Source organism: Tachysurus fulvidraco, chromosome 20, assembly GCF_022655615.1.
Source record: "Tachysurus fulvidraco isolate hzauxx_2018 chromosome 20, HZAU_PFXX_2.0, whole genome shotgun sequence".
Classification (NCBI taxonomy): Eukaryota; Metazoa; Chordata; class Actinopteri; order Siluriformes; family Bagridae; genus Tachysurus; species Tachysurus fulvidraco.
Genome location: NC_062537.1, coordinates 6,976,776 through 7,000,320, shown reverse-complemented (window position 1 = coordinate 7,000,320; position 23,545 = coordinate 6,976,776). Strand labels below are relative to the sequence as shown.

Below are 23,545 nucleotides of genomic sequence, written 5' to 3'. Positions count from 1 at the left end.
TTTTGTGAATCTTGCAGCTACTGTACCTTACCTCACATGAGAGATGTTTGGCCTTAGACTGCAAAACAGGTTTAATGACATAGGTTCAAGTCTGAAAATAAATATTGCTTATTTCAGTTTCAGTAACGGAATGTTTTTTTTTTTAATTATTTATTTTTTTCAGCCACCATAATGGATTTAATTTAGATATTTAACAACAAAAGTCTCTGACACATATTCTGTAGACAAACGTAACAGATATGGGAAACATATTTTTATGCCATTATGACATTTATGATATTTAAAATATATTTTATTTATGAAAGAATAATATTTTAGTTTGAGGTGTAATACGCTAGGTACAATTATAATTATGAGGGTTTTAAACAAAACTAACATAACTAAAATTAAGTGATAATTAAACTTCTATGTAACATGCAATTACATTTTGTGACATTATTAATGACATGAATTTAAAAAGAAGAAATTACAGAGACACAGGGACAAGAAATTAAAAAATTCTATTGTGGAAATTAAACTGTTGCAGCCAAGTTCAAAAGTAAAAAAAAAAGAAACAAACAAAAGAAAAAATACGTTTTTATGTTTATTTTTTCATGTGGGCAGAAGAAATTTTAACATTTTTTGTTAATATATAAATGAGCTGAATAGGGATAATACAAGAATGCCCAAAACAAATAATTTCTAAATAAAATTAATAATATAATATAATATAATATAATAATATAATAAATTATTAATATGTTAAATAAAGTAATGGTATTTATAGAAACTCTTTATTTATATATTTTCTATGGTAAACAATAACACAATATGTACCTCGTTTTACTTATTTACTATAAAATTACAGTTTTGTGAAGAACCACTTTTAAAAATATAATTTAATAATATAATTATTTGTGTTACAATAAATTAAAAATTAAAAAATCCTCATGAAAGCACATTCATGATTATTCAAAACAAGATAAATGTGGAAGATGGAAAACTACAAACTACTACGGTGTCTAAAACTACAGATGTATAGATATTCACCAGAACACAAATGGATCAAATGAGACTTACTGACTTTTTTATAGAGATCCAAATAATATTATGTCTCATCATTTATTCCTCTTATTATTAATTTCTGTCTGTTAAAGAAGAGCCAGTTTATCAAAATCTGTTCTTATTTTGGGAACTACATAATTATTTCAAGATAATATTAGATAGTAGTCTTTATAATAATAGTATTTATTTCAAGCTTATTGTCCAGATTTAGTTTTCACAAAAAATAACTGACTAATATTTATAAATAACAATATTATATCTGCATATTTAGATGATCCAGCTAGACAGATAGATAGGTAGATATAAATATTTATAGATGATCACACAAAATGTGATTAATTATGAAAAGGTTATTTTGATCCTATGCTTTTGTGATTTCAAGGTTCTAAAGAGCATTGAAATTTGAGGGGTCCTTTGCTTTGGTGGGAGGGGATAAGGGGATAATCAAACCTAATATTAGGCGCATCCATTCTATTTTTTTATTTGTATAAACCAATCAGTGCAAAAACACACACTGCAAAAGCCCCATAAAAGAACTACATTAAGCACCCACTCTCACGGCAAATGCCAAATAAGTAAGCAACCATAAGATATTTTTGTATAAAACTGAGACTTAAAACTTTCAAGTCTAGTCGCTAGTCTCACATTATCTGCCTTTGAGTTCTTGCTTAATTCTTTATCTTCCAGCAATTTTTTTTTTAAACTTTATAAACATTTTATTATTTTGGTAATTAAATTATTTTTCAATGGCTTATGAAAAAAAAAATTATTTCAAAATATTAACGTCAATACTTTTATAAGAATTTTATTTGCCATTTCTTAATTTGTGCTCATCATGGAAAGTTTGGCTTTTGCAGCTAACCACTACCCATCCTGCCATCCCATTGGGTAGCAATTATGTCTGAATATCTTGTCAAAAGCAGAGTATTATTTAACACTATGGGATTATTTTCCTTTGTTTTAATCTCTCTTTGAGATATTCATTTATGTATTTTTTTTTAGTGTTTATTGTTACAACACCTTATTGAATTAAGAAAACTTTCTGATCTTTAATTTTTATCTAATATGCTATCAAGAACTTGCTTGAACAAAAGTTGTTGCACCCAGCAGTGCAGAAGGTTAAATAGTTAAATAGTGAGTTTGCAACAGGCATAACCAGACAGATGCCAAATCTGACACATATAGACAAAATACAGAATTGACTAAACACTGGATCAATGTGTTTAATTATAAATTAGCCAGATGCATGCTCTAGTGTCCCCCACAACACACACACACACACACACACTTATTTTTTTTTATTTCTCGCATTACCCTCCCCTCTCGCTATGCTTCTTGCCTACCCTTTTTACAGTGTGTCACCAGAAGTTGAGTGATTATGGGTACCTGACGTAATCCGATCCAAAGACAAGTCCAAAGAAAGGAGCAAAACATTCAAATCTTTGCAAGGAGGAAAGGGGAGGGGTCATGTGTGCCCTGGAGTCCACGTTGACAAATTCTTTAACAAGCTGTGGTTAAAGGGAAGCTGGTCTGACTCACCCCCTCCTTTCAAGCAATTTACTGGAAACATGGGGGAAGGCAGCAGGAGGGGGCCTTTCAGAGAAGTCATGTGATTAACAGGGGCAGGGCTAACCACAGAATTGGGAGGAGGAGTGGAGCAGGGGCCAGGGGGAGGTGTAAGCACACACAAAAACACGCACACACACACTATCCAGCACAGACGCCATTCAGTCCAGTTCCAGATATACTTGCCTGGGAGTTGGCTACCGAAAATTCACAGACCCACTAATCCTTTTTGTGTCTAGGTCATGGGCAGTTTAACCCTTTAATTGCTGGATTCACAAGATATAAGCTTTTTTATGTTGAAAAAATGTGAAAAACAATGATGTAGCATAAAAATTTACGAGTTATACAATACAAAATACAATAAAACATCTCCATTTAAAAAGGAAAAACAGTTAAACAGAGAGCTTATGTAATATGTTAACTGTTGTATACAACTGAGTGGAGTCAGTGAATTTGCCCGGTTTGACTGCTGAGCACCGATAGCAAAGTGACTTGTGTCACTAATGTCTTAAGACCATGAACTTAATTGGGTGTGAACAGGACTGTTTCCTTTAACCCTACTGAAGGAAAGTAGTGAAATTTTAAAACTTGGTTTAACTTACCAACTACTGTAGCTATACTGTTTTCAATGGGATATGAAGTTGACAGCTAAGAAAGTACTGGAGGTCTACTGCTGAGGGATGAACAAAGAATAGATCATAATGCAAAATAATAAGTCAGAATCCTCTATTACTAACATTATTTACATTTCAATAATTTCTGTCATTACTTAATTTACCCAATGGTCTAATTGGTCTTTATCCAACGAAAACAAACAACTTTCTATTCACCTATTATCTACCATTCACTTCCACATAGAACTTAGGAGCCTTCAACAGACACAAAGTCCCCAAAGCAGACACTGTCTGATGATAATGCATGTAATTCTTATCAGTATATCCTAATGGCCAACAAACAGCTGTTTTAAGGAATATAATTTCATAGCTGCATTTTAAGTAGTTTCATAAGGTAAATGCAAGTCAACTATAAATAATATATGACTACAACTTTATTTCTCATGCTATGCATCTTAGTTTTAATATACAGTCAGCTGCCAAATAACGGCAAGGACAGTTCTTTTGTTTTTGCTATACACTGAAGCTATGCATTAAGGCATTGTTGGAATTCATCCATTTTTTAAGTGATCGAAATATTTGAAAAAGTGTCTTGTTGCCCAGGTGTGTCCTGTTAGACTAAATGTTTGATTTATAGATCCAAATTTCTACTCTTTGTTTGAGCCCTGTTTTTCACCTGTGAAGACTACATTTTTTTGCTAGAAAGAAAAAAACAACATAAATACCAGAGAGTGATATGGGAGATCATTGGACATAGTCAGTACAACAATTTGGAAAGTCCAAAATAGAAAGGTGTACTAATAACCAGAGCTCAAACAGCCAATGAAAACAGCAACAAATATTGTGGCCATTGTGATGAAAAAAGAAAACAAAAACAATAATATCCAACATCAGAAACAACCTTCACCAGATAGCATAAAAGTGAGGTTTGGATTATTATTATCTGTAGTTTTTCTATGTGAATGGAAGCCTGCTATTATAAGCACTGTACCCAAATAAGCTAATTTGTGTGTGTAATGATTAGAGATATTGTGAAATGGCACAATCAAACAAAAACAGCATCTGCTCAAATTCCTCATAACCTTTATCCTCCTACACTGCATCATCTGATCAACACAAGCAACAAAGTTTGATCTCTGCAGTTCCAGCTGTACCCTGCAAACTCTCTCTCTCTCTCTCACACACACACACACACACACACACACACACACACACACACACCAACCTGTCCATTATGACATGTGCTTTTTTTGCTTTTTGATCCTCAAAGCATTTAGGATGCAGGATATAATGATTGTAAAAATCAGAAAATAATTATATGTATCTTAAATTCAAAACGAAAGGAAAAAATGTTAATGACCTGGGTGCACAAGCCACTTAACTTATACTTGATTAAAAAACCTTTGGTTATAATATAGCACTATGTTTTTTGGGAGGTAACAACCTTCAGCAGTGTAAGAAAGTATAACAAACTCATAAAACTGAAGTGCTACACTCTCTGAAATGTAAAAACATTTGCGGTGACATTCTGCAATACTAAGTATTTTAAAAAAATTTAATGACCTGGGTGCACAAGGCACTTAACTTATGCTTTGTTAAAATACTTTGGTTATAATATAGCATTATGGTTTTTTTGGGAGGTAACCACTCTGTCACATCTTGATTCTGCAAATGTATTCTACCTTGCAAAAAAGATCTAAAACTATCAAATTGTGAGGGGCTCTTAGTATAACAAACAAATAAAACTGTGCTACACTGTATGGTACGAGGTCTGGACTGCCTCCTGTTGAATGACTCTGCAATGCATAGTGAATGCAGCCAGCAAGATCATCTGTGTCTCTCTGCCCTCCCTTATGGACATCTTCCACACTCGCCTCACTAGCAGAGCCATCAGCATCGCTGCTGATAGCAAGTGTTACACTTTCTGAAATGTAAAAACATTTGAGGTGACATTCTGCAACCCTTTTTAGGCTATTTCCCCTTTCTAAAGATATTTTAAATAGCAATGATCATGTAAAAGAGAGATTAGAAAATGCTAATTTAAAATTCTTGATATCTGCAATGTTATTAATAATTTAATAATATTGAATTATTAGTATTAAAATTGATAAATTTGCACTTCAGCAAGCAGGAAGAAGCATCTTTAACCAATCATAATGTTAAAAGTAGTGTTAATGCTGCTGGTTATCTGTGTCTCCATTAGCTTTGAACATTAACAGAACGAAGCATACTGTACAGAGTAATTCACAGAAAAGTATATATATATATATATGCAAAACCAAAATGTAAAAGTAAACTGTAAAAAAAAGTTACATTTACTTAAATATATATAAAAAATAACAAAAAGAAGAAAAAAAGAATCTCTTATATTTACATGTTTAGACTGTTTGGGCAGTGAGAAGGAAGCCCCTGTTGTTTCAAGTTAAGTCAAGTCAAGAGGTTTTTTGCAGTATATCGTGAAATAAATAAGCATTTCTCCAGGACCATGGTGCTACATTAAAAAACAGAGTGGTACAAAAGACAACACAGAGCTACGTGAAGAAAACCAACACTAAGGACTAAAAAGTGCATAGTATGCAAACAGTCTGCAGTAGCACAACTTTTCACACATGCAAAAAATAAAATCCAAGCCTACCTCAATTTTGCCACATAGTACAGGTAAGTGATGGACATGCATCAGGCCATCCACGTGATTTAAAAGAACATCACACCAGGTCACTTTCTTTCTTCTTCTCCATGGTCCAGATCTAGTGCTCACTTGCCAATTGTAGATGGTTTTTGCAGTGGACAGGCATCACCATGGGTCTTTCTGGCTTCCTGGTGGCTAAACAGACCCATAGACAGCCTGCATTAACTTTTTCACCAATTTGTGTACAGTAGCTTTTCTGTGGAATTGGACACTCCTCACAAACATCAGTGAGCCTTGGGTGCCCAGGACCTGCTTGGGAGGGGTGTCATATGATAGGTGCCACTGTAACAAGACAACCAATGTTATTCAATTCATATGCCAGTGATTTTAATGTTATGGCGTTTTTTTTTTGTTTTTGTTTTTTTTGTATGTTTAGCAAAAAAAAAAACAAGACAGCATATTACCCAAAGAACACCACAGCCTTTGGTAATATTGTAGTGACAGAATCAAGAATCAGACAGATAAAGGAAATTGTAAAGCACTGCAAATAACACTATTTTTTCAGAAGACCTGTAGACCTCTGTTAAACAGCTGAAGATGAAAGGGAATTTGACAATAATAACCCAAAGCACAAATCCATATCAAAAAAATATTGCCATTAGAAGAAAAAAAGATAATCTATTTTCCTTAAAAGTCATTTATTATTGAATTACATACTTGAATTTGCCCAGGTGCTATATTATGTTAAATGTCTGCCTTTGACTACACATCTGAGAATCTAGCATGGCACAACCATCAGACTACTGATTTCACACACCTTGACTCCCCGTCACCTACCTTGACAGCACACTTTCACGGTTTATAAAGACTCTGAATATGCACATGCATTTGCAAGTATATGCTCTATGTCTATTTGTCTCAGTTACTACCAAGCCTTTTGTAACCCTTTTAGTCTTTCTGGTTTGACCTTATTTTGCATTCACATGTTTGATATTGCCTGCCCTATTTCATGTACTCTGTTCATCACCTGACCCTTGCCTGTTTTCTACAGTATATTTTCTATATTTTCTATATTACTATATTTTTTGACCATGAATTTTCCAGTTTGCCTCAACAATAGATAATTGTGTACTTCTGTTCTCAATATATTCCTGACAATCTGTTATCAAGTATCTTAGTTTAATTTTTTTTTTTTTTTTACATCATAAAATTACTATTTTATTGGGGGGTGTGCAAAGTATATTTGAAAGTAAACCGTAAAAGTCAATAAAGCACTGAGGCAGAATAGAGCACAAAGAAAGGAAAAAGGTATCTTGGGCTAGAAATGATAGTTACTGAATATGTAATTTACAACTTTGTCAAATACTCTGTTACACAATGACAATCACACTCAGGTACTCTCTTCTCACAAAAAAAAAAAAAAAAAATTCTCTCTCTACTACTTTCATATCACAAGTACAAGATTGGTGTCATTTGACAACTGGGGCTCCACAAAGAGCTTCTGAGAAAGAGGAAGGTTCATGAATGAGGTCAAGCACTTTTACTTACAAATGCAAATAACAACTTAATTTCTATGTATTAAAATTCTCGATTTGTTCATAGCCACCTTATATCAGGTTCTATAACTAAAAAAAACATTTCTAAGTTAATCAAAATCAAGGTTTTGTGTGTGGCACCACAAAAGCACACAAACACTTGCACATACTGTACACAACGATCAAAAACACCTGCAAAACAATGAAATCTCCTCACACTGAAGTGACTGCTTGAAGGGTGTGTAATGAGTGCTCAATGATGCATCTTCTATACACAAGACAAAAAAGCATTATGCAATTCTGTATAAAAGAAAAAAACTTGTGCAATAGGGCGCTGTCCCAACTTCCACTTTCACTGGAATGTAAGAAACCCATGTTTGTTTTATCATCAAATAAGTGAACACAAACACGTTTTAAATCCTAGACTCAACAAAGACATTAAAATACATACTGATTGTATATTCGTTTTTATGCACTAATATGGTTGATTACGGGTCTTATGCAATTCAGATGAAGTTTCCTCTATATTAAATGCGTTTACTGTACACACAAATTTCAAAGCTAACCACAGTAAGTGCTAATTAGCTACAACAGCTATGTTTACCAACACTATTCAATGTCGGGCAACTAAATGTTAGCAATATGCTAAAGGTGATGGTTTCCCTGTTTAGTTTATTGTGGTATATTAACTTTAAATTATTGTCACTGGTATTATAATAATGGCTAGTTATCTAAATTCAGATACAGTGATACCTCGAGATACGGGTGCATTGACATACGAATTTTTTGAGATACAAGCTGTGATTCGACCAAATTTTTGCCTTGAGATACGAGCAAATTTTTGAGATACGTGCATCCGAGCCGCCGCCGCCGAAACAAAGATCCCCAACAACCACGTGTGCTCTGTTTCCCCCGCCTCAGCTTCCCGCGTCTCACTCGGTTAAAGCCGCCTTTCCACTGCACACGACAAACGACAGCCGATAAACAGGAAGTCATTCATTATCTATGGAGAGTCGCAAAGGGAGTGCGTGAGGTGCCGACCATCTGCTGATCCGTAATTTTCGGATCCGTTTTGAGCGTTAGATCAAAAAATTTAACTTGTGTGAATACACTACATCTGATATGCTGACCGGACAGGTTTTTATTAAAACGACCTTCAGATGTTAGTGAGGAAAGAGTGACAAAAAAAGCAAAAACAAGTGAAGAGAAAAGCGATGAAGAAAATTAAGCAAAATTAATGTAAAGAAAACAGAAATTGTAGCAATTAAGTGTACGTATGAGACAAAATTCCACCTGTTTAATCCTCCCTCAAACTCCGTGCGCATCTTCCGTTAGCTCAAGTTGTCTGATCTACAAGGTAAATAATAGACTTTATAGTAAAACCAATTTCTTAACATTCTCTTTTATACCTGTATGTTTTCATACAATATTTGTCATTTATAAATACAGGTACTGTACATTTTTCATATTCAAAACACAAACAAAACAACTGGAGTGGAATTTTGCGAGCTGGAATGGATTAATGGGATTTCAGCTTTAAGAAACATATATTTTACATGAATAGCACTGAGCAGATTTAATAAGTGCCAGTGACACTAATATGGTAATGTGTGTGCCTCATTATGGTCATGATGGTGTATGGAGAAGAAGGGCAAACTGTGCATGTCAGTAATTGTATATCCCATTATTAAAATGTTCAGGATTTCCAATTTCATATAAAAAGATGTTTGAAAATCAGCCCCATACTACTATCCCTTCTCCACCAAACATTAATGGCACTTTGTAGGTACTGTGTTTCTGGTATTCATAAAACCCATCAGACTACCAGATAGTCAAGCATGATTCATCACTCCACAGACTACATTTTCATTACTGGCAGTGTGCGTTACACAAGTTAGTAAGTTTATATTAAAGGTAGGGTCTCAGATTTTTGAAAGCCAATGTTGACATATACTAATCACCAAAAAAACATGCCCCTAACCCAAATGGGTCCCACCCCTGTATTGATAGCTCCGCCCAAACATACATACATAACCCAGGCAACTAATGGAAAGAAATGTGTCTTTATCATAGCTGAAGGGAAGAACAATATGATTGCAGATAAAAAAAAACAAGCAAAAATGACACGCAAGCATAATCATGCAAAGGGCGGCATATATTAGTTCTGTGAAACAAGGCAAAAACAACGTTACTCACCTATCGAGAAGGAAAAAAGCAACCTCGGCGTCTTAAGTAAAGTTGGCCGCATATTCACAGATTCGAGTTTCCCAAGTCAATAACTCCTGAGCTAAACGCTGTTACTAGCAAAAGGCAGCTGTAGCTGCCTCTCTACATTACTACGATAGAAAAGAGGTGTTATTTGTGTAGTAACAGCGTTTAGCTCAGGAGTTATTGACTCAGGAAACTCGAATCTGTGAATATGCAGCCAACTTCCCGTTCCTTCAGTTCCCTCCAGTGCTGGAAATCTGATCCCATATTAACTTATTATTAAGCCTATTATTATTAATGGACAGCAGCAAGAGTAGAGGCTAGCAAATCAAATGGTGCAATCCCAAATATATTACAACAACTCTATAACAGTCCTGTTTGCCTCACTTGGAATATATGACTATTATGTACTGTCCATTATATCTGCCCAGTGAGTTTACACCACACCTGTTGTGTATATTCACAATGTACCTTCATCATGGTTGGGACTCTTCAGGCATCCGCAGGCAAGTCGTTCTGAACTTTTAGCAATAGTTTCTTGTCCAACTAGAGGGACAAACACACTGAACAACTGTTGATTCTCAGTTTAAGATTGACTACACGGCTAACTTGCTTCCAGCTATGGGCTTTCCTCATACTGAAATATACATAAAGACTAGGACAGGAAGATCTGGTGCTGCTCTGCCCAATCAGAAGCTATACTTCACGATGAGCTCAGAAACATTGGGAATCCACTGCAATGTTGAGAGGCGACTTTTCTCTAGCAGATAAACTGAATACTTTTCATACACTCTTTGAGCCTAACTGCAGAAGGAAGCATCTGTATTAAAAATAAGCATGAAATCAAAACTCTGTACTGGTGATCTAAAAAGTTTACTAACTCGGTGCATCTCTGTATGCTACTGAAACTGCTTGTACCTTGCTAAGTGTGTAGCAGGTGTGTTAATGTAAACAATTTATATTTCACCCAAAATCCATCTTATATTCAAATTGTATTATATTTTATGTACATATTTATTCCTGTGTATTTCTTTTTGGGGAGGAGTTTTTATTTTGTTAATTTTATTTTGCCTGCATTCGTTCCACTCTCCATAGTCAGTGGGATTCCTCGCTGAGCAGAGGTGAGTGCTAATGAATGCTCCTGTTAAAAGGTTGTTATAGAATATGCTAAAATTGCTGGATGGGGGTTCAGATGTTATATCTATGTTAAATCTGTTTTAACATCTATCTTGGATTTTTTTGTGCGTTTGTTGTAGATTACAGCACGTTAGTTTAACATGCTAGTTTGCCAGTCTCACATTTAGCTTCTGGAGCATGTGGGTGGTTTCTCATGTGATTTGTTGTAATTTTTCGGTCTTCATCATTCTGTTTTCAAAGTAATTTTTAATTTTTTGTTTTGAACGTAAATTTGCCAAGGACACACAAGGACAACTTTCCAGCTGATTGTTTCAGCATTGCTGTTGGAATAGGGGAATTTATATTTGAGGTTTCCCTTACACCAGTTCAAGGTATGAATCATTTTAATTCTCTAAATAACTAATCCTTTAAATAATATGATATCCCATATTGCTCAGCAGGTTGGGCAGAATATAAGAGATTGGTTAAAGGGAGACTTTGGTAAAGAGGTGTGCCATACAAAAGCTCAGTGTCAGCCAGTTACAAAGTGATTGCACTTACCCTAACTTGACTGGTGCAAAGTTGGTTCTACAGTGAGAGAGCCCCAAACATTCACATTAGACAAGTCAGTTAAGAACACACTCTGTGAGTGGGATTTGGTAATGGAAATTTGCTTTTAGGAAATTTACTCATGAAAGTACCGTATTCCAATTCAGAAACAAGTTTGACCATTGTGGAGTATTGGGTTTGACTGAATAAGGCAGTTGATGCAGCAAATGAGGTTTTATAAGGCTAGGGTGGCATATAGAGGACTTGAGCCAAGAGGCAGCAATGATGTTTGTTACATACTGCCCAGTTCCCATGCTTTTTGCTGTTTTCAAGTCTGTCTGTGCTATATCATTATAGATAACACAGAGTCTCTTTGCTTCATTTGTTTGGGTGAGCACCATGCATGTGTGGCTTTCCAGGATGGAATTTCCCCTCCATAATCTGCTCTCTCGTGGCTGGTTTCTCCAGCCAAGCACCTGTGCCTAATGGCTTGGGTCCCATGTCTGCTGAGGCAGCACACTGGCTTCAGTCATGAGAATTGCAGGTTGAGCTGCCTGGTGTAAAGCCAACAGCCTGTCTCTGAAATGTTCATAAAACTAAAGAGATGGTTGTTGACTTCAGGAGAGCACAGAGTGACCACTCTTCAAGGTTCTTTATTGTCAATGCTATCATATGCGCAGACATACAGAGGAATCGAAATACCATTTCTCTTTCTCGAATCAAGTGTTTACATAAGCAATACAATGTAGAGAGTTTGTACAATAATATGCACAATAGAAACAGATTTGGCTATAACAGTAGTGTACTTGTAATAAATAAACATAAATAAACTGAGTGAATATATCTTGAAAATCTGAATGAATAAATGAGAAATGTAAACAATGAATCGTAAGGTGCAAATATTCATCCAAATGTATGTAAACATTCTGAGTACTGAGTATGAAGGCATTTATAAGGTGGAAAATATATAGCAGCAGTATGAAAGTAGTGCAAAAAGACTAATGTATAAAGTACAACAGTGTCAGATATATACAGAGAGTTAAAGTGTCTTGTGTGCCATGAAGAATTGTGTAGTGAGCTGTAGAATATATAAAGTTCAGGAGTAGATGGAAGAGGGGGAAGGTAATGGACAGAGTTTACTTTTTCCCTGAAGGCAGCAGGCTGAAGTGGAGGTTTGACGGGGGTGAGCTATCAGCAGCGATGCTGATGGCTCTGCTAGTGAGGCGGGTGTGGAAGATGTCCATAAGGGAGGGCAGAGAGACACAGATGATCTTCCTGGCTGCATTCACTATGCATTGCAGAGTCATTCAACAGGAGGCTGTCCAGCCCCCATAGCACACAGTGATGCAGTTGGTGAGGATGCTGTCAATGGTGCCCCGGTAGAAGGAGCTTATGATGGGAGGTGGGACTCTTGCCTTCCTCAGTTTGTGGAGGAAGTAGTAGCATGAACCCTCTGCTGAACATTCTTTGAAGAGACTGTCAAGAGCATCAAATTATTTGGTGTTTATCTGGCGAACTTCACCTGATCACGTAACACCAGCTCCATCACCAAAAAAGCCCAGCAGTGACTCTACTTCCTACAAAGGCTGAGGAAAGCACATCTCCCTCCTCCATCCTGATTATGTTTTATAGTGGGACCATTGAGAGCATCCTAGCAGCTGCATCACTGTCTGGTTTGGGAATTGCTCCATCTTAGATCACAAGAAGATCACTGGCATCTCTTTTCCCTCTATCACAGACATTTACACCACACGCTGCATCCTTTCGGGCCAACAGCATTGTGGATGACCTCACACACCCCTCACATACACTAGTTATCCTGCCAACTGGAAAATTACTTAAGCATTCAGACCCTCACAACCAGACTGTGCAACAGTTTCTTTCGACAAGGTATCAGACTCCTCAACAACTGAACTGAGATGTAATGAGCACAAACACACAACTGTTTGGACTGCACTGATCTGCACCAAATGCACACTCATCCAATTTACATCCATGTCTACCACACCACCCATATCAAACTGTTTACATGCTGTTTTGCACACTGTTTTTGCTATCTTTGCACGTGCTGTCTTGAACATTCAATCAATTGCTGTTTAGCACAACTTATTACAATACCTCATATAACTGCTGTTATTATATTAAATGTTCATTCCTGTATTTTTGCACATGTACTGTAGGATACGCTGTATGTGCACTCGTCGGTGCTGCTTGTGTATTGTCGTGTAGTGTTTTTTTGAGTCTTTTGTCTCACACTGTTTGCACTAGGTTGCACACATGCACTTTATGTGGATAACACTCTTATTTTGAGTCCTTAGCTCTGTGTTGTTCTATATAGCTTTGTTTTGTCTTATGTAGCACTACGGTCCCGGAAAAACATTGTCTCATTTCACTATGTATGTGTGTCAGTTATATATGGTTGAAATGACAATAAGGCTTCTTGACTTGACTAGAGTCTGGGACCTGATCAAGGCTGTTTCCAACTTGCTGTGTATCGCTATGACAATCTTGCGGACTGAGGCACCAAGATTTGATGCCGGGAGCAAGACTCTCCAGACCTACACACTTATACATACACACACACGCACATATATAAAGATATGCACTCAGTATTTTGTGTTATGCAGTATTTCTTTTCAATTCCCTGTCTTCCTGTCCTGCCCCCCCCCCCTTGTCATATTGTATGTATTGTATGAATGGACAGGTCGATGGCTAATTTCACGGTACCTGTGACCAGTGACAATAAAAGACTACTACTACTTGGGTTGGTGGGAAATGGAACAAGAGACCGGTGAATCCCTTTTTCCTGACTGTGACGTCTCTGTTTTGGCTTCATGAGCTAGCTCTGAGATTTCTCCTGACCGAAGTGAGATGTTGTTTTTGTCTGCATTGGGATCTGAGGAGCTTGATGTGTATGATGACAAGTTGGCTGCCACTGAATCGCCTCCTAAGGAGGAGCAATCATTGGCGTTTAAAGAACTGCTGGAGGTGATTCACCAGCTGTTTACAAACTTAGTTTGGATTGGCCTGATGAGCAGGCTCTCTCTACCTGACATCAGGCCATGTACTGCCCAAAACTCCCTTTCTTTCCCTGAGGTGTTGAAGTAATTAAAAACCCATACTGTAACCTGCTCTGTGGCAAGGGCCTTAAACCCAAGGCAGTAGCTGAACTCCACTGAGCCACAGATCTTTCCCTACATGCCACAAAACAGATGGCCTGTGCCATTGGCCATTCCATGTCTGCCTCAGTTGTCACTAAGAGGCTAAATTTAACAAGGATAAATAGATAAAGATAAAGATTTCCTCCTGGATGCCCCAAGGCTTATTTAGTGACACTGCTAATACCAAAGTTAATTGGTTTCAGGATGCAAAATGCCAGCCAGCTGCATTCAGTGAGTTTATTCCCTCCTGCAAGCCTTTCTGTAGCCGTTGGCCTCAGATTAGTGCCACTAGGTAAGAGAGGATGGCTAGTGTTGCTAAACAGGCCCCCTTTTTAAAGATAGGGCAGTCGGTCAGCACACTCAGAGCCAGGACCATCAGGTGAGACAGCCAGGCAGGCCAAGAAGGACAAGATATGGAAACTTTGGGTCTGGACCTTAAGGGGACCAGTTAATAGATTCAGGTCTCTTAGTTAAGGTGCTAGAGACCATACTAAATGCTAGGGCTCCATCCACAAGAAAATTGTATAGTTTAAAATGGAGGTTATTTTGGTGTGATCAGCACCAACAGGAACCAGTCCACTGCTTGTACAGCTCAGTGCTAGAATGCCTGCAGTTCCACCTCTCTGAGGGCTAAATGTCCTCAAGTTTAAACTTGTACATGGCATCCACTGCTGCAAACCATACACCTGTTTTTTTACCCTCTGGACTCCTGTAGACCATGTCTTCCCACTTTGGACCTCTCTGTGATCCTAGAGAGGCTGCTAAAAGCCCCCTTTGAGCATATGGAGTCAGCCTCTGAGAAGATTCTGAAGCTAAAGATGGCTCCCTCTTAGTCTTGACATCTTTAAAAATAGTGGGGGACTTTCAGGCCCTGTCAGTTGCCCCCTTCGTCCCAGAGTGTGCTCTGGGTATGTTGAAGGCTATTTTGAATTCCAGGCATCCTTACATCCCCAAGGTGGCCACTGCAACAACTGCCCAGTCATATACCGGTGGCGGTCGCGAGCCTTCTGTCGTCTACTCAGAGCAGGAAAGACTGTACCTATTGTGCCCTGTTCACGCTCCAAGTACTTACACACACACAGTGTGTCTCGTAGTCTGCTTTGCTGTCCACAATAAAGGCAATCCAGTCTCCAAGCAGCACCAAGTGCACTAGGTAGTGGAGGCTATTTCCCAGGCCTTTGAGGTGCATGGCATGTCTTTGCCCCTAGACAATAGGGCTCATTCTATTAGAAATATTGCATTATCCAGTGCTTTGTTGAGAGGTGTTCCTCTTGCTGACATCTGTGTGGTGGCAGGCTGTCTCTCTCTGCACATTTTTATCAAATTTTATAGTTTGGCCTTGGTTCCGACTCCAGGATCCCATGTCCTATGGGGCTAGATGCCAACCTTTCAGGTGCTGATGAGAGCTTGGAGTTGGTGAGCATAATTTGTTTAACTTGCAAAAACTGTGCAATATGTTGCCATATCCTGCTGTCTAAATACAACCTTCTCACTGATGCTACTGGACTGGGCTACAAATTTTTGTTGACATTGTGGGCTAATTAATCACTGTCACAATAACCTGTGAAAGAAGCTTCTCGACATTGAAGCTTGTGAAGAACAGGTTAAGGGCCTCAATTAATCAGGAACACATTGAGGATTTCATGTTAATGTCCACTAAGAGGAAGATACTTATTGGATTTAACATTGACAACATCATTGATAAAGTTGCTGAGAGTCTTGCGCAATCTTCTAAACTTCTAAGCTGAAAGTTTGGTTTAACCACTCTTCAGCAGTTAGAGAACATTTATGTTTGATGCTGTAATATGTTTGATGCTGTAATGTGTTTGATGCTGTAATATGCTCTGTCGCCATGCTAATGTGGCATCGTGATGTAGATTACAGCAGGTTCTGGTTGCTGAACTGCTGGATGTCCAGGTAGTGCTGTAAAAACCATGTCGGCTTTATAGATAATTGGAGCAGTTTTGAGGGCAAGGCTGGCCTGTTAAGGAGGGGTACACTCACACTCAGAAAGGTGATGTTCTCATTTCTTCAAGTCTTAGAATGGGCCTAGATAATCGGTAAGAATATGGAGCCAATGCCTGCAATAACTCATCACCCAAGGTTCACAATATTAAGACTGTGTCTATTCCATGAAATAAACAAAAATGTAAAAAATCATAGTGAATGATCTGAAGCTAGGTTGGATCTCTTTCATCTAAAGCACTCATTATTGTGAAACTATTGCTAATTAATCAATGTCAATGATCAATGTTTAACAGAAACAAGGGTCAACAAAATAAATTTGTAGCATTAGCCACACAAAAAATCTAGTAGCCATGTAGGCAAGAAAAATCGTGATTATTCTCCTATTGGTTATTTACAGACTACCATGACTCTTCAAGTTATCTTTTTGCAGATTGAATTTGCAGATTTCGTTTCAAACCTTTCTCTCAAATTATTTATCAGTTTGATCCAAGAGCGATTTTTTTTTTAATTTGCTTTCACGCACCTATAGTCTTTCAAAAGTGTGTCATCAGCTGTCTGCTTTATTTGCTAACCCTAACCCTAACCCTAACCCTAACCCTAACCCTAAGCAGTGAAATTTCACTATTCTTATACCAGAGTTGATAGCACAAACAAAATATTAATTCAAACAATCCATTTAATACTAAATAAAAATAACATTTGATTGATTGCATTCATTGGACACACTGTTTGTAGAGAATGCACACATACATGCACAGATTTGATTCAAGACTGGCATCATTACATCATGCATAAAATTTTGGTGTCCACTTTTGCCATTTTAAATAATACCATAACTTTTGGCTTACTATGTAGTCATATAATATATAATATAAAACGCTTATTGTTTTAAAATTCTCACTGAGGGCTAAGCACCCCTAAAGATGAAATCCTTGAACCGCCCCTGACAGGAAGTAATCTAATATTTGAGCAAGGGTTACCTTTGGCAGCGGAAAGAAGGCACAGACGTTACAATGGGTCTCCATCATTGAACATTTGATTGCTTCGGCAGGAAAGAATACATTATTTATAATTACACTCTCCAGCGTCACCCAGATGAGGATGGGTTCCTTTCAAAGTTTCTTCCTTATATGATCTCAGGGTGTTTTAACTTGTCACATTGCCTTAGACTTTCTCCTTTATATTCCCTCTGATAATTTGCCTATTTTTTCAGTATGATCCCTATGCGCAGGATTGTAGGCGCCTAATATTGAATATTTTAAATAATGTTCCAAGATTGTGCCATTGAGGTCAACGTATCTACTGGTCGACTTGTATATCACAACTGCTCTTGCTTTTGACCATGCTTTGTTTGTTTTTGTTTATTTTCTGTACATGCTAACTCTTTAAAATAATTTTCTTTCCATCATGGACAATATAGCCCTATTCGGACGGGACTAGTTTTACAGGGGGTCGTTAGAGAAATTTCAGTTTCACAGACGCACTTTGTGATTTTAATCCCGTCCGAATCTGCCATGTCTGTCTTTTTCTCACACGAGCCTTGTAAAAATTCCAGAGCAAATTACCTACTGCTTTTCAGCAAAATTGCCGCTCCTCTGAGAAATCTAATTCCGTCTGAATTCCAAATATCTGTGATTGCCGAAAATGTTTTTTTCCAAAACGCTCTTTCTTGTCTGTTTTGGTCAACGTGAACTACCGTATTAACCCTAGCGCACCGGTATTCATGTTTCTGCTTTCTGCACACCAATAATGGATGTAAATGTGTTTGCTACCCTGCGAAGAAATAAAAAAATGAAATCAACGAGAAGAGCCAAATCACGTAAATTGTTAAGACTGGCTACTGTAATATCAGTTTCAGGTAAGAGTACTTTTATTTCTATAGTCAATTACATAACCAGTGGGTTTATAAGAAGTTCTATATAAAATCATATGATGTTAAACAATTTTTACATTTGTTTTTTTATTATTTGTAATATTATTATAACATGTATAACATTTTAAACACTTAACAAGTTAGAATGCTTACATTTTAAAGTGCTTGTAAATTTGCTTAATTTCAAAATAAATTTTATCAAATTTCATAAATTGCTTATGGCAGTTTTTCAATTATATTACTGAAATGCACTTTTATATAGTTCACAGCATGTCAACTGCACCAAGTGCTAGGAAGGAGCGCACCAGCACCTTTTGGGAGACAGATGTGCTGCAGAATTTTGGGGAAACTTCTTTATAAACTGCCTCCCAAACCTTGTGGTTGTGTACAGTATACAATTTTCAAACTGAAACTGAAACGTAGGTTCGCTCCAAACAGAAATTAAACCCAATGTTTCCTCCCGACTCGTGTCGTGCCGCTTTCTTTTTCGCCGCCATTTTACTATTGATCGGTCATATGACCATACGCAATCCACGCATCCTGGACATGTGGTCTTCTGCAACGCCCACATGTAAAACACAGACACTCCTACCTCCGTAATAAACACAGAGATGTTAGTCCTGTCCGAATCCATACATGAAATGACCGACGTCGGCTGAAAAGAAATTCTAACTCAAACGGTGTTTGGAAAACTTGTCCCGTCCGAATAGGGCTTATGACTTATCATGGACAGAAGATAAAGGAGAACAAGCTCCATGACCTTAGAGCCATGGTAAAATCAGGAGGGACATTCAGAACCTCAATCTTCTCTGCTACACCGAGACATGGCTAAAGCCGTTCAGGACCATGCCATCCAACTGGCCTAGTTCTTCTCTGGTGGAGTGTATCTGAACTACAGCTGGTGTGACATTGTGAGCATTGTACCTCTTTCATGCGCCCGCTCTTGACCATCCAATGTCTCCCTTTTATACCTTCCTTAGGAATTTAGCTAATATTAGCAAATATATTCCACCTCAGGTGGATACAGACACTGCTTTATGGGAGATGCATGAGGCTTTCTCTCCATATCAAACACAGCATCATCATGCTGCATTCATTGTGCCAGGTGACATTAACAGCACCAACCTTAAATGCACAATTGTCAGGAACAGCTTGGACTTTATTCCTGTCTGAACACTAGGGGGATGTTTTGTCCTGTCCCATGTACTTTTGTTGCACAACCACCTCTACCTTTTGGGAAATTGAACTATGCCACTGTCTTCCTTATGCTTACTTATAAACAAACACTGAAGCAGGATGCTCTGGATGACACAGACTGGGACATTTTCAGGCACAGGTTTGACGAGGGGTGTGGCAGCTTGATGTTGGACAACTGGTCTAAAGGTTATAAGTTTGAATCCCAGATCGATCAAGCCACTACTCTTGGGCAAGGCCTCTAAACAACCCTCAATTGCTTAGTTGAATAATGTAGGAAATTAGTCACAGTTCCAGAATGTTTTTTTCTAGAAGCCTGTGGCAGGGACAAAGATCACTGCATGGGGAGAGTGCTTGAGTGGAAAACACATTCAATAATACATCCCAGAGCTTGACATGAGGAAGGCATTCAGGAGAGTGAATACCAGAAATGTAGGACAAGATGGTATCCCAGGACAGGTACCATATTCAGATCTAATCACTGTATTTAGATACTACCTTCTATATTTTAGTATATTTTAATTTAAAATGTAATTAAGTAATGTTTTCTTTACTAACTAGTTGATTATGGCACAAGGTTAGTAAAGTTTATCCAATTTGTTTATATTTTGAATGGCTTTGTTATCTTGGAATCTTGCCAGTTTCCTCTTATCAGCAAGGTTTTTTTGTATCATTCTGTATATATATATAAACTTTTGTTGGGTTTGTACCAACATTCATGCCACATTCAAAGTCAGAGAGGTCAAACTTTTACTTCATTTCATGTTTGATGTGAGCATTATTTGAAGAATTTGACCTGAATATTCATGATTTTTATTGTGCTGTTACTGTACATGATTTGGCTGACTATAGATAACTTTATGAATGTGCAGTTTTAAAAGTGTTTTATTTCTATTCTGGTGTCTGGTGCCACCTAATGGGCTACAGGAAAAGGATGTTTCAGAGAAACTCAAAGTCAGAAAAAGACTTCAGCATAGTTCAAACATTTGGACTTGCAGAATACATATGACGCAGTTCTCCTTATTGTGCTAAGCATATTTATAGGTCAAGTGTGTATGGTGTGCTAATTTTTTAATTCTACGTATTTTGGTGGCTGGCGTTCTACTCATTGTGCCAAGTGTTTGGATGTCTTGTGTACATTGCAGTACAGATACTGTAAAGATACCACTTAATGAAGGATGGGAAGGATAGATCAATAAAAGGTGTTTGGAATTGTCACATGTGTATTGCAGTAATTTTGTGAATCCACTTAATAGTGAATAAACAGACAAACAAACAGGTAAGAAAATAAATAGGGTGCCACTAATTTCATTGATTGATGGGGTGGTGTGGAAATTAAATAAATTGAAATTTTCTACAGCTACTGATACTGTGAGTACTTTTTTGGAATTTACCAAGACATTTATTAATTGGGTATTTGACTTTTTTCTAAATTCTAAATTACTCGAATAGTTCACTTTATTTACCAACCATTTATAGAGTTTGTCATGGCAACTATATCATTTTGAAATAAATAATAATTATTTTATTAACATTAATTACTCCAAGAACAAACAAAGTACTCCAACTGAAGTATCTAGTATATACCAGAAGCGGTGTTCAGTTCATTTTTTTTTGTGATCTTTTCATTACGGGTGCTTTAAAATGCAATGTTACTTCCACGTACAATCCTGTTCTATATTATACTCCCATCCCCAACATTGCTTGACAGGTTTCTGTGCAAGGCTTTGGAAATGCAAATGCCAAATGATTTGCAATTCTGTTGGAATTTTAACAGGATCTATAAACAAAGCAGGGGATGTATAATAGCAAACAGGGTAACTGCTATTTCGATATGACGGGGAATAAGTCATAAGACATGGGAAATGGACCTTACATTTACATTTGAGATTTGACAGACATTGTAAATTTGTGTAAATGAAAATGTAGTATAATGTAAATTTAACATTCATTCATTCATTTTCTACCGCTTGTCCAAACTACTCAGGTCACAGGGAGCCTCAGGCGTCATCGGGCATCAAGACAGTTTACACCCTGGACGGAGTGTCAACCCATCGCAGGGCACACACACTCTCATTCACTCACACACTCCGGGCAATTTTCCAGAGATTGTAAATTTAACAGTGATAAGCAATTTGCATTTTCATTTGAATTATCTCATAATATATTAGTCCACAAATACAAAATGCCATTTTTAATACAATACACAATTTCTTTAGAAAATTGTCTGGAAAATATTAATGGCATTGGGATCCTAAATGATTACAGTTAATTTATATGATACATTATAAAACATTTGAAGATTAAGAAAGATTTAGAAACAAAGCTTCACCTGCTGTATTAAAATGTGTGTTTTTCACACAAATATTCAAGACAACAGATTAATTTAAGAGACAATTAGAGATAAAGAAAAGAAATAAGTTCACATACATAGATAAAATACTTTGAACAGTGATTTAGGCTCATGGTATCTTCAGTATGTAACCTAGTGAACCAGCGTTAATGCACCCTGGATAAGGGCATCTGCCAAATGTTGTAAATGACATAACATAGCTATCATGTTTTACAGTGTATAAAAGGACAGATCTATACTCTTTGCAGTCAGATCCAGCCTAAGAACGCTAAAATGTTTCTACATCTAACCAGCAGATGGTGCCAATAGAAAACGTTTTTTAAATTCGGTAAAGCAAAAGGAATTTAAACTAAAGGTCTTGCCAACTAATGCAAAAAGTGACTTACTGTGTCCACAACCTGAGTTCAATGCTATACATGTTTCATCTAAACAACAAAGCTCAGAGAGGGATAGCCTGGGTGAGAATTCTTGGGGCTGGTATAAAAACCATTAGAACAGGGAAAGGAAAAATAGTGGGAGAGAAAAAGTTGAGCATGTGTGAAAACAGAAAAACAGCCAGTGGTTGAGAGAAGGAGTAAAAGAGGGAGGGCTGTTAGAGGATGCATGTGAGCGTGAGGGAGTGTCCTAGGCTACAAAGAGGGTCAGTGAGTTTGTCAATTCCAATAGTTCTTGCTAAATGACAAGTAATCCCAAACACCCTCTACAATACCCCCACACGCAACACAGACTGAGAGAGAGAAGGAGGGAGAAACCAGTTCACCCTAAGTAAACACACATAAATATTCTATTATTCTATATTCTAAATATTTATTATTTATATCTCTACTGTAAAAGCAACTTAATCTAATGATAATTTTTTAACATATTAAATGCTTTTTTATGCACCATACTCACTGTGAAAACAACAGGTACGTTGTGCAAGTATTTACAGAATAATACATACATTCATTATCAGGAGTATGACTACATAAGCAGCACTGATCCATTTACCTGACGAAATATGAACTGAAATAATTTGTTGAAAATAATAAAAGTGATCTGAGCACATACCGAATGCAAGCAAGCAGCTTAGTTGGACTGATGCAAGATCACCCAAGAGAACCGAGGAGAAACAGAAGAGGCACAGGTCCAGAAGCTACACATACTGCCAAGAAAAAGCAGCACCTCAGAGATGTATACAGGCATACATGGTGAGAACAAGAGGTCTGGTGCAAAAAAAAAAGAACTGAGAGAATGAGGTGAAAGAGAAAGTGCGACATAAGTAAGGGAGGAAGGGAGGGAGTGAGGAAGGGAAGGAAGGTGGGAGGGAGGAAGGCAGTGAATAAGAGATCTGCGAGTTACCTATAGTTGCATAGGGAGGACAATTCAGGAAAGTCAAAGCAATAAATTGTTATTGTAGCCAAATGTTACACAAGCCAGGCACCCACTGTTGCTCCATTTCTCACTTTCTCTCCCGCCTAAAGTCACAAATACAAAATCTTACACACTCATACCCCTTTTACCTTTGTCTAATATTGCTATCCCATACTCTTGCAATCAGTCTCTTTGTGTGTTGTTTCACAGGTAAAGCAATGAACCCTTTTGGAAGAATTAGGAATTGTTGGTAGAATGTGGGGATTAAGCAAAAACAAATCTAGAACTATGTAAGCATGCTCAATGTAGTCAATAGACTTTAGTAACTCTGTCTGGCACTTATTATTTCAAATAAAATAATGTAAAAAAGTTTTTTCCGAGA

General features: G+C 37.2%; 1 long non-coding RNA gene across 2 annotated transcripts in view; it reads right to left on the bottom strand.

The window, feature by feature from the left end:
• Window positions 1–23,061, bottom strand: part of LOC125139731 — a 35,406-nt gene extending 12,345 nt beyond the window's left edge. The window contains exons 1-3 of one of the 2 annotated variants that reach the window (XR_007138808.1): window positions 22,861–23,061; window positions 5,860–6,048; window positions 821–5,148 (exon numbers count right to left, since the gene is read on the bottom strand). This is a non-coding gene — a long non-coding RNA (uncharacterized LOC125139731). Of the gene's footprint in view, window positions 1–820; window positions 5,149–5,859; window positions 6,049–22,860 lie in introns of those variants that run through there. The other variant, XR_007138809.1, reaches the window with a different exon arrangement.
• Between the last annotated feature and the right edge of the window lie 484 nt (window positions 23,062–23,545).